Source organism: Mustela nigripes, chromosome 6, assembly GCF_022355385.1.
Source record: "Mustela nigripes isolate SB6536 chromosome 6, MUSNIG.SB6536, whole genome shotgun sequence".
Classification (NCBI taxonomy): Eukaryota; Metazoa; Chordata; class Mammalia; order Carnivora; family Mustelidae; genus Mustela; species Mustela nigripes.
The window spans coordinates 48,347,248-48,358,456 of record NC_081562.1 but is presented as its reverse complement, the minus strand read 5'-3'; the positions used below and the strand labels follow the sequence as shown (position 1 = coordinate 48,358,456).

The 11,209-nt window shown below is 40.2% G+C and overlaps 1 long non-coding RNA gene across 9 annotated transcripts in view; it reads left to right on the top strand.

Moving 5' to 3' along the window:
• The window catches only part of LOC132019441 (uncharacterized), a 183,893-nt gene that overhangs the window by 116,748 nt on the left and 55,936 nt on the right, over positions 1 to 11,209 (top strand). The window contains exon 5 of one of the 9 annotated variants that reach the window (XR_009404777.1): positions 5,350 to 7,162. The exons of 7 other annotated variants lie outside the window; for them this stretch is intronic. This is a non-coding gene — a long non-coding RNA (uncharacterized LOC132019441). One more of the 9 variants, XR_009404779.1, reaches the window with a different exon arrangement.

The following is an 11,209-nucleotide window of genomic DNA, read 5'->3' as shown; positions in this document are numbered from 1 at the left end:
GATGTGGGACTCGATCCCAGGACCCTGAGATCATGACCTGAGCCGAAGGCAGCGGCTTAACCCACTGAGCCACCCAGGCGTCCCAGAGAGAGAGAATCTTAAGCAGGCTTCATGGCTAGCATGCTGAGCCCCATGCGGGGCTTGTTTTCAAGACCATGAGATCATGACCTGAGCCAAAATCAGGAGTCAGACACTTAACTAACTCAGCCACCCAGGCAGCCCTCAATCCTTTTTTTCAACCACAATTATTTTTTTATTATAAAAGGTATTTATTTCTCATATTTATTACGAGATTTTTCCCAATCTTCCTTGCCCTCTGTGCCCATGTGATGGTAAAAGGATTTTATTTAAGGCATAAATACTCAAGGACAAAGAAGAAGCAAAAGCAACAAAACATGGGAAACTGGAAAGTCAGTGGTGTAACTGACATTTCAAAGCCAAAGAACTGGAACAGCTTTGGGAGAAATACAGGGTTTGTAAACTGGTCTGTGCTACAGAATCCCAGAAAGACTTTGGAAGGAAAAGGTGCACATACCTCTGAAAGTGTCCAGTTCGGTGGGGAGGCTGGAAACTGAAGGCTTGATTGAGTGTCCATGTGTCATTCTCCTGGGAATGAAAGGCACAGCGCTGGGAACATAGTTAGTAGCAATAGTCATAGTCATAGAACATGGTCATAGTAAGAGTAATAGGACATAGTGTAATATCATTGCATGGTGACAGGTGGCAGTAATATTGGTGGTGTGCACAGCACAGCAAACAGAGTTGTTGAATCACTACATTGCATACCTGAAACTAACGCAACACTGTGTGTCACCTGTATGTACTTCAGTTACTTAAAAAAGAAAAGCACGAAGTCCACCATCCAGGACTCCTCTACCAAATGGAGCAGCACAGCTGCTCCTCTTCAGCCTAGTAGAAAACCAAGCCTCCTCCTTGAGGAAGTAAAACAGAGAGGCTTAGGCATCAAAGTCATCAGGCCCAGCTGGGGTCAAGGACATACTATCAAAATCAAGGACGTTTGAGGCACCTGGGTGCTGAGCGTCAGACTCTTGATTTCAGCTCAGGTCTGATCTTAGAGTTACAAAATCAAGCCCCACATGGAGCTCTGCACTCACCTGGGCATCTGCCTGAGATTCTCTCTCCCTCTCCCTCTGCCCCTCCTGACCCTGACCCCACTAAAATAAATAAATCTTTTGAAAAAAAAAAATCAAGGACACCAGGTCCAGCTGGAGTGGAGTAGTCTGTGCACACCAGCCATGCAACTCCATCACTAATTACAACAATAATGATGTCGTTGTAGCTCCCGTTTGCTGAACATTGACCATATACCAGCCCCTGGGCTAAGCATTATACATGAATAATATCACATCTGATCCTCAAATAAATCCTATGAGGTAAATACTATTTTGTACTTTAAAATACTGTAAGGGACACCTGGGTGGTTCAGTCTGTTAAGCGTTTGACTTTGATTCCAACTCAGTCATGATCTCAGAGTCGTGAGATGAAGCTCCAGCGTCAGGCTCTGAACATTAGGTGTAGAGCTTGTTTAAGATTCTCTCCCCTTTGCCTCTCTCCTCCTAAAAAATAAAATAAAATGCTTTAAATGGGAAGTAAAAGTTTATATAGCTGGTTAAGTTATAAAAAGACTAAATAACTGGCTGAAGAACTCAAAACTAATCAATGTCAAAGCTCAAGTTTGTACCCTGAATCACTACACTCAGTGACCCCCATTTATCAATTATTTTGTTCATTTATTCATTCAACAAATATTTGCTGTGTATCCAATACTAACTCATCAAGATTTGTAAAGATGAATATAACATGTGGTCTCTATCCCAAGAAGCTCTCAGTATAGAGAGGGCAACAAATCAAACGAGCATAATGATACATTGAAAAAGTGTGTCTCCAAACTGGGGTTACAGAAAGGATTCTGTTATCTCTCTCAACCAGTTCTCTGACTCTGTTCTGAGTCCTGTGTCTTCCCTACATGGAAAGTAAATGAAATCTTGGGCAGATTCCATAAACCCTTTTAAATACTCTTTTTTTTAAGATTTTTTTTTTTTTTTTTGACAGAGATCACAAGTAGGCAGAGAGGCAGGCAGAGACAGAGAGGGAAGCAGGCTTCCCGCTGAGCAGAGAGCCTGATGCGGGGCTCAATCCCAGGACCCTGGGATCATGACCTGAGCCAAAGGCAGAGGCTTAACCCACTGAGCCACCCAGGCGCCCCGACTCTTTTAAATACTCTTATTGCAAAGTCCCTCTGTCTCTGTTAGTTACCAAAACAGTCTGATTTTAATTCAATAATCTGAATCTCATTCAAAGTTAAAACTTCTCAGCTCCCTGGCAGGAGAACCAGCAATGGGGAGGAAGGAGCATGGTGCGCTTCTCCTCTGTCTCTCCACCTCGTGCTGCTCCTCATCTTCTGTGCCTTCCCAATACTGTCCGTAGCTCCTCCAGCAATGGAGGCAGAAAGAGAGGGATAAACAGGCAGAGGTGACTTAGCTATCCAGTCCTCTTGTGATCTGCCAGCAGTGTTCTGTGGCCTTGAAGAGTTTCAGGGAACTGAAACTCTTTGGTAGGATCTCAAGATACTACCCTCTCCCTCCCGGGAGCCTTCTGAATAGCTCCATGGACACAGGCCATGCCTCTCTTTTGACTTCTGATCTCCGTCTCTGCCTTCAGCCACTCGAGTCACACTCCTACTAAAGTAACTGCTCTATTCCAGTTAACTTCTTGGGAAGAATTCAGAAAAGGCCCCAGGCTATTTTGCTCCTATGTGTCCACAGTCCAGTCAATGGGAAACTTACACACTCTTGCCAGTCATCATGAATGAAAGTGCAACATATTCCACATGAAGACTGTTTCTCTCTGTTCTGCCAATAGGCAGGTGCCTCTGGCCCCAGTCCCTCAACTTCACTATGCTCAGGCCCAGAACCAAAGCCTATCCCTTTGCCCTCAAACCCCATGGCACTTCTGTGTTTCTCTTGAATGGTCCTGTTGAAGACATCTCGCTTGACTATGGAGACTTGAGTGTGGTAGCTCTCCCTCTTGGAGACTTGGAGACTTGAGGCCTCCCTCTTTATTATTGAACATATTTTTACTTCTCGAGCATTATGCTTACAGAGACAACTCATGGTTTCACTTAATTTTCCACTGAGGTCATAATCTATTTTTAGAAATGCATTCTATGCAAAATATATAAAAAATAAGCTCAGAGTAATGCTTCCAAACACAGGACTATGTAACCCCTGGGAAAAAGAAAACCTCTGGGGTCTTGTTTCTGATGGCATTCATCCTTATCAGAGGTCTCTTGAGAATTATTTATAGGTCAAAAGGTGAATAAGTGTCCCACAGAGCAACAACTTTGCAGACACACAAAATTAGGCCTAATTGTCAACCTCTGAATTGCACTCACTAAGTCTTTACTTGCATGTCTTGCTTTTGGTAGATCATTTGGAAATAATCTTATTCCTGCTGCTACTTTTTCTCCCAGACGCTATCATGTATTATTTTCATGAAAGTGTCAAACTTGCTGTCTCCTGAAAAAAATCATAAAAATTCTGAGACAAATAATAGCTTAACCATAAAAAACCAGGCTAGGCCATCCAGTTTTGTTCCTCTTTGAGCAATTACTCCATACGTTCCACAACTTCAAGGCTAGGGGGATTATTTCCTCAACATCACTGTCTCGCCCTTGTTATTTCCTTAATTGAATTCCCTATTGCTTATAATATCAGCCTTTACTAAACATTATAATAATCCTATTTGTTTTTAATGGGATTATGAGATTTTTCTTAATTAAATATGAAACAAACTTTAATACTCGAATCTCACTAGAAAACACTGAAGTGGGGCGCCCGGGTGGCTCAGTCAGTTAAGCATCAGACTCTTGATTTCAGCTCAGGTCATGATCTCAAGATTGTGGGATCAAGCCCCATGGGGGTCTCCTGAGATTCTCTCTCCCCCTGCCCCTCCCCACTCCCTCTCTTAAAAAAAAAAAATTTAGAAAACACAGAAGCTTCTTATTAAACAGTTTCTAAATGCCCTTCCTCTTACCAGACATGATTGTAGATCAGTATCAATCATAAAACCCACAAATCACATGACTAAAATATCCCAGAGAGGGTCAACCAAGTCCGCTACTGCTCTATAGGAAGTTCCCAGGACTAAGCTTAAATGCTGCTTTCTCTCTCTCCCTCTTTTTAAAGAATTATTTATTTGAGAGCAGTGGGGAGGGGGGGCAGGGGGAGGCAAAGGGAGAGGGAGAGAGAAACCTAAGCAGACTCTGCACTGAGTGCAGAACTGATGCGGGACTCAATCTCAATACCCTGAGATCATGATCTGAGCCAAAACCAAAAGTCAGTCACTTAATTGACTGAGCCACCCAGATGCCCCTTAAATGCTGCTTTCTTAATACCCACACCTCCCCCAGGCTCCCAGGAGGCTAATCTGAAATGCTTTCTCTCGCATCTCCTAATTTGCACATCAGGCCTGGCGGATAATGGGCCTTCAATAAATGTGGACTGAATTTTTTTATTGAATTTTAAGCAAAGACAGTCAGACCTCTTAGCAGTCATGTAACAGATGTTTTGAACCTCTTTTTTCTTTACAGTTTGCTCACAATCAGCAGTTGTTTTATTGCTTTTACAATAAAATTTAAATCAAGGAGGAATCATTCACAGAAGGAAGTAGAGCTTGAGTGATTTAGGGCCATTTCATGTCTCTCCCTAGCTCTGCTTTGGTCTTCTACCAAGTAACTTTGCCTTTAGCTTTAAATTTAAAAAAAAAAAAAAAAAAAAAAAAAAGGAAAGACGAGGAAGGTTAGAGAGATTGGATCAGCTTTTCAGAAAAGGAAAGAAACACCACTATTGTCATAAACTCCAGGAAACATTTCTTCAGCCAGCTAATTTGGGTGCAACTACAGGATCAATTGAATGACTTGGAAGCCCTGTTTGAAGAGGACAACCTATTAAAGGTACAGGGAGTGTAACTTCTAACTTGCTTGGACTGACTTTTATAAGAGGTCTAAATTATTGAAATAATTTTCCATGATTCCACTTATAATGTGAAAGTGGTACAAACTGTTGTTCATAAATGTCTTGAAAATAATCATTTTAATGTGTATATTAATTTTAGGAAAAAAATTGAGGATAGGGTAGGGTTGAATTTTATGATTTTACATAATTCCAGGCATCCTTGCATAATCAATGTGTGTTTACAACTCTTTTATGGGACTCAGGCATGATTCTACTATGTTAAATTATTTTAGAGGATTGCAGCTGTAGCTTTGTCCTTTTGATGTTTGATTGATCATGTCTGTATTTTCTGTGACACTGAGTCCTTGGTCAGCCTTCAGTTACAACATTGGCACCAGAGGAGAAAATGTTCCATTTTATGGAAGATGTGATTTTTAAGAACACGATGTGGTAAGAAACGAGACTGACTATGAAATCTAGAAACATGTATTTATGGCTACAAATTGATAACGGGAAATGTCTTAAGAAGACGGAAACTGACAGATTGTAGGATGGATCATCAGTAGAGACCTTCCAGAGAAAATCAACCTCAATCTATTATCTTAAGGGCAAAGAACAGAGTGAAGATGAGAAGACATGCTATTGGTGGTCATTGTTACTGAACAACTGTCCAACAGAAAGTGTCTTATTGCTTCAGGCAAGCCACTCTCCTCTACCTACTCAGTTACTCACACCAGGTAACAGAACACTCAGGGCATAGAAATAGATATGAAAATGTGTTTGTTTTCCTTTGTAATGTAATAAATCTGATTGCATGCTGACCATGACCTAGGCACTGTCATGGGTCTCAGGGATTACAAAGACAGTTGTTACTTAGTCTTTGTTTTCCAAAGGCTCCCAATCTAGTAGGAGAGACTGGCAAGTAGATAGTGCATTAAGGCCAATACTATAATAGAGGTAGCACTGGAATACAAAGAAGCAGATATTAAATCTACATTTGTGGGCACAAAGAAAGATCCTCAAGAAAAAGTATGAAAGGATAAAGATGAAAACATCCAAAAAGAGGCCAAACTGATCCCACTAGACCAGCCAAGAGCAGGTGCTCCTCCAAAACAGGGGCAGCCTTAGCCCACCCTACTACTCTGCCATATGAAAGGGAAGAGAAGAGCATTTTTTCTAAAGACACTGCCTCACAGAGAAGAAGGCTCACAGTCACTGTGTTTCTTCCACCAAGACCCCCACTACCTACCAGCATGGCCCAGCTGGACATTCCGGCGGGTCTCACTGGTGACAGGCCTGTCCCAGAGCCCCTCCCCCAAAACCGAACCAGAGGAAGCAATGAGCTCCTTCTAGAACTATTTCTGTGACATAGAACAGAAATTTACAGAAACAATCTACAGAAACAAGGACTTCACAGGCAACATGATGTCAATAAAAATTTATCTTTCAATAATCACTCTCAACATGAATAGCCTAAATGCTCCCATAAAACGGCACAGGGTTGAAGACTGAATAAAACAACAGGACCCATCCATACGCTGTCTATAAGAGACACATTTGGAACGTAAAGATACATGCAGACTGAAAGTGAAAGGATGGAGAGCCATCTTTCATGCCAACGGGCCTCAAAAGAAAGCTGGGATAGCAATTCTCATATCAGATAAATTAGATTTTAAGTTAATGATGGTAGTCAGAGATACAAAAGGTACAGAGATACAGAAGGACACTACATTATTCTTAAAGGGTCTATTCACCAAGAAGATCTAACTGGAACTCAACCACAAGAAAAAGTTTGGAAGGAATTCGAACACTTGGAAGCTAAAAGACCATCCTACTCAAGAATGTTTGGATCAACCAGGAAATCAAAGAACTTTAACAATTCATGGAAACCAAACAGAATGAAGACACACGGTGCAATACCTATGGGATGCAGCAAAGGCAGTCCTAAGGGGGAAATACATAGCCATCCAAGCCTCACTCAAAAAAAATTGAAAAATCCCACACAAAAAAGTGAAACCATATGATAATTGACTCTCTCTGCTTGACTTATTTCACTCAGCATAATCTCTTTATTTGTGGAGCATAACAAATAGCATGGAGGACAAGGGGAGATGGAGAGGAGAAGGGAGTTGAAGGAAATTGGAAGGGGAGGTGAACCATGAGAGACTATGGACTCTGAAAAACAATCTGAGGGTTTTGAAGGGGCGGGGGGTGGGAGGTTGGGGGAACCAGGTGGTGGGTATTGGAGAGGGCACGGATTGCATGGAGCACAGGGTGTGATGCAAAAACAATGAATATTGTTACACTGAAAAAACAAACAAACAAACAAAAACACATAAACAACAACAACAAAAAATTTGAAAAATCCCAAATACACCAACTCTCTTTATACCTTAAAGAACTGGAAAATCAACAACTAGTTAAGCCAACCCCATGCACAAGAAGAGAAATAATCAAGATTAGAGCAGAAATCAATGAGTTAGAAACTAGAGATACAGTAGAACACATCAACAAAACTAGAAACTGGTTCTTTGAAAAAATCATTAAGATCAATACTCCACTGGCCAAACTAACCCAAAAGAAAAGAGGGAGGACCCAAATTAATAAAATTATGAATGAAAAGGGAGAATAGAAACAATCATCAGAAATTATTATCAATAGTTATATGCCAATAGGTTAAGCAACCTAGAAGAAATGGATGCATTCCTGGAAACCTATAAACTTCCAAGACTGAAACAGGAAGAAATTAAAAACCTGAATCGTCCAATATCTAGTAATGAAATTGAAGCAGTTATCAAAAACCTCCCAAAAAACAAGAGCCCAAACCATAAGAGACTCTTAATCTCTCAAAACAAACTGAGGGTTGGGGGGGGACCACGGGGGAGGGAGAGGGTGGTTGGGTTATGGACATTGGGGAAGGTATGTGCTATGGTGAGTGCCATGAAGTGTGTAAACCTGGAGATTCACAGACCTGTACCCCTGGGGCTAATAGTACATTATATGTTAATAAAAAATAAATTATTATGATTTAAAAAGAAAAAAACAAACAAGAGCCCAGGACCTGACAGATTCCCTGGGGAATTCTACTAAACATTCAAAGAAGAAATAATACCTATTCTTTTTTTTTTTAAGATTTTATTTATTTATTTGACAGGCAGAGATCACAAGTAGAGAGGCAGGCAGATAGAGAGAGAGGTGGAAGCAGGCTCCCTGCTGAGCAGAGAGCCCGATGCAGGACTTGATCCCAGGACCCTGAGATCATGACCTGAGCCGAAGGCAGAGGCTTTAACCCACTGAGCCATCCAGGTGCCCTGAAATAATACCTATTCTCCTGAAGCTATTTCAAAAAGTAGAAACAGAAGGAAAACTTCCAGTCTCTTCCTATGAAGCCAGCATTACCCTGATCCCCAAACCAGAGACCCCAACAAAAAGGAGAATTTCAGACCAATATTCCTGATGAATATGGATGCCAAGATTCTCAACAAGATCATAGCCAATAGGATCCAACTATGTTAAAAAGATTATCCACTATGACCCAGTGGGATTTATCCATGGTATGCAAGGGTGGCTCAACATTCGCAAATCAATCAATGTGATAGAACAAATCATTAAGAGAAGAGAGAAGAACCACATGGTCCTCTCAATTGATGTAGAAGAAGCATTTAACAAAATGCAGCATCTGTTCCTGATTAAAGCTCTTCAAAATATAGGGATAGATGGAACATTCCTCAACTTCATAAAATCTATCTATGAAAAACCCACAGCAAATATCATTCTCTATGGGGAAAAACTGACAGTCCCCCCTTTGAGATCAGGAAGATGACAGGGATGCCACTCTCACCATTATTATTCAACATAGTACTAGAAGTCCTAGCAACAACAATCAGAAAGCAAAAATAAATAAAAGGTATTCAAATTGGCAAAGAACAAGTCAAACTCTCTCTCTTCGCAGATGACATGATACTTTATATGGAAAATCCAAAAGACTCCACCTCCAAAGTACTAGAACCCATACAACAATTCAGTAATGTGGCAGGATACAATATCAAAGCACAGAACTCAGTTACTTTCTTTTACACTAACAATGAAAATATAGAAAGGGAAATTAGAGAATCGATTCCATTTACTATAGCACCAAGAACCATAAGATACCTGGGAATAAACCTAACCAAAGAGGTAAAGGATCTGTACTCAAGGAACTACAGAACACTTACAAAAGAAATTGAAGAAGACACAAAAAGTAGAAAAGTATTCCATGCTCATGGATCGGAAGAATAAACATTGTTAAAATGTCTAAACTGCCCAGAGCAATCTATACTTTCAATGCCATCCCATTCAAAATTCTGCCAGAATTTTTCAAAGTACTAGAACAAACAATTCTAAAATTTGTATGGAACCAGAAAAGACCCCAAATTGCTAAGGAAATGTTGAAAAAGAAAAACAAAATTGTGGGCATCACGTTGCCTGATTTTGAGCTTTACTACGCTGTGATCACCAAGATACCATGGTACTGGCACAAAAACAGACACATAGACCAGTAGTAGAACAGAGTAGAGAGACCAGATATGGACCCTCCACTCTATGGTCAAATAAACTTCAACAAAGCAGGAAAAAATATCCAGTGAAAAAGAGACAGTCTCTTAAATAAATGGTGCTGGGAAAATTCTACAGCTATGTATAGGAGAATGATACTTGACCATTCTCTTACACCATACACAAAGATAAACTCAAAATGGATAAAAGACCTCAATGTGAGGCAGGAATCTATCAAAATCCTAGAGGAGAACATAGGCAGTAACCTCTTCAACACCAGCCACAGCAACTTCTTTCAAGACATGTCTCCAAAGGCAAAGGAAACAGAAGGGAAAATGAACTTTTGGGACTTCATCAAGATCAAAAGTTTCTGCACAGCAGAAGAAACAGTCAACAAAACAAAGAGGCAACCCATGGAATGGGAGAAGATATTCACAAATGACACTACAGACAAAGGGCTGATATCCAAGATCTATAAAGAACTCCTCAAACTCAACACTGCAAAAACAAGTAATAACATCAAAAAATGGGCAGAAGCCATGAACAGACACTTCTCCAAAGAAGACATACAAATGGCTAAAAAACACATGAAAAAATATTCATCATCAGTATCCATCAGGGAGAACCAAATCAAAACCACATTGAAATACCACCTTACACCAGTCAGAATGGCCAAAATCAATGAGACAGTAAACAACAAATGTTGGGGAGGATGTGGCGAAAGGGGAACCCTCTTATGCTGTTGGTTGGGAATGCACATTGATGCAGCCACTTTGGAAAACAGTGTGGAGATTCCTTAAGAAATTAAAAATAGAGCTACCCTATGAACCAGCAATTTCACTACTGGATATTTACCCCAAAGATACTGATGTAGTGAAGGGCCATCTGTACTCCAATGTTCATAGCAGCAATGGCCACAGTCATCAAACTGTGGAAAGAACCAAGATGCCCTTCAACAGATGAATGGATAAAGAAGATGTGGTCCATATATATAATGAAATATTACGCCTCCATCAGAAAGGATGAATACCCAACTTTTGTATCAACATGGACGGGTCTGGAGGAAATTATGCTGAGTGAAATAAGTCAAACAGAGACAGTCAATTATCATATGGTTTCACTTACTTGTAGAGCATAAGGAATAACATGGAGGACATTAGGAGAAGGAAAGGAAAAGTGAATTGGGGGAAATCGGAGTGGGTGATGAAGCATGAGAAACTGTGGACTCCAAGAAACAAACTGAGGGTTTTGAAAAGGAGGTAGATGGGGGGATGGGTGAGAACTGGTGGTGGGTATTATGGAGGGCACGTATTGCATGGAGCACTGGGTGTGGTGCATAGACAATGAATTTTGGAACACTGAAAAAATAAAATTAAGTTAAAAAAAAAACTTGAGATGATTGATTTGAAAAAAAAAAAAGAAGAAGAAAAAGAAAGAAAGGAAAAGAAAACTGAACCATTAGATCCACACCTGAGATACACCATGGATTAAACAAGTTTTCTATGGGGTGACCTAAAACCTTAACACCAATTGCAGTCAGAGAGGGAAATAAAGAGTTCCAAAGCCCAACTTTATGTATGTATGTATGTATGTATGTATGTATTATTTATTTGAATGTATTATTTTTTAATACACAGTTAACATTTAATCTTGTTAATTTACATATGCACATGCTAATGATTGGTATATCCATGATATCA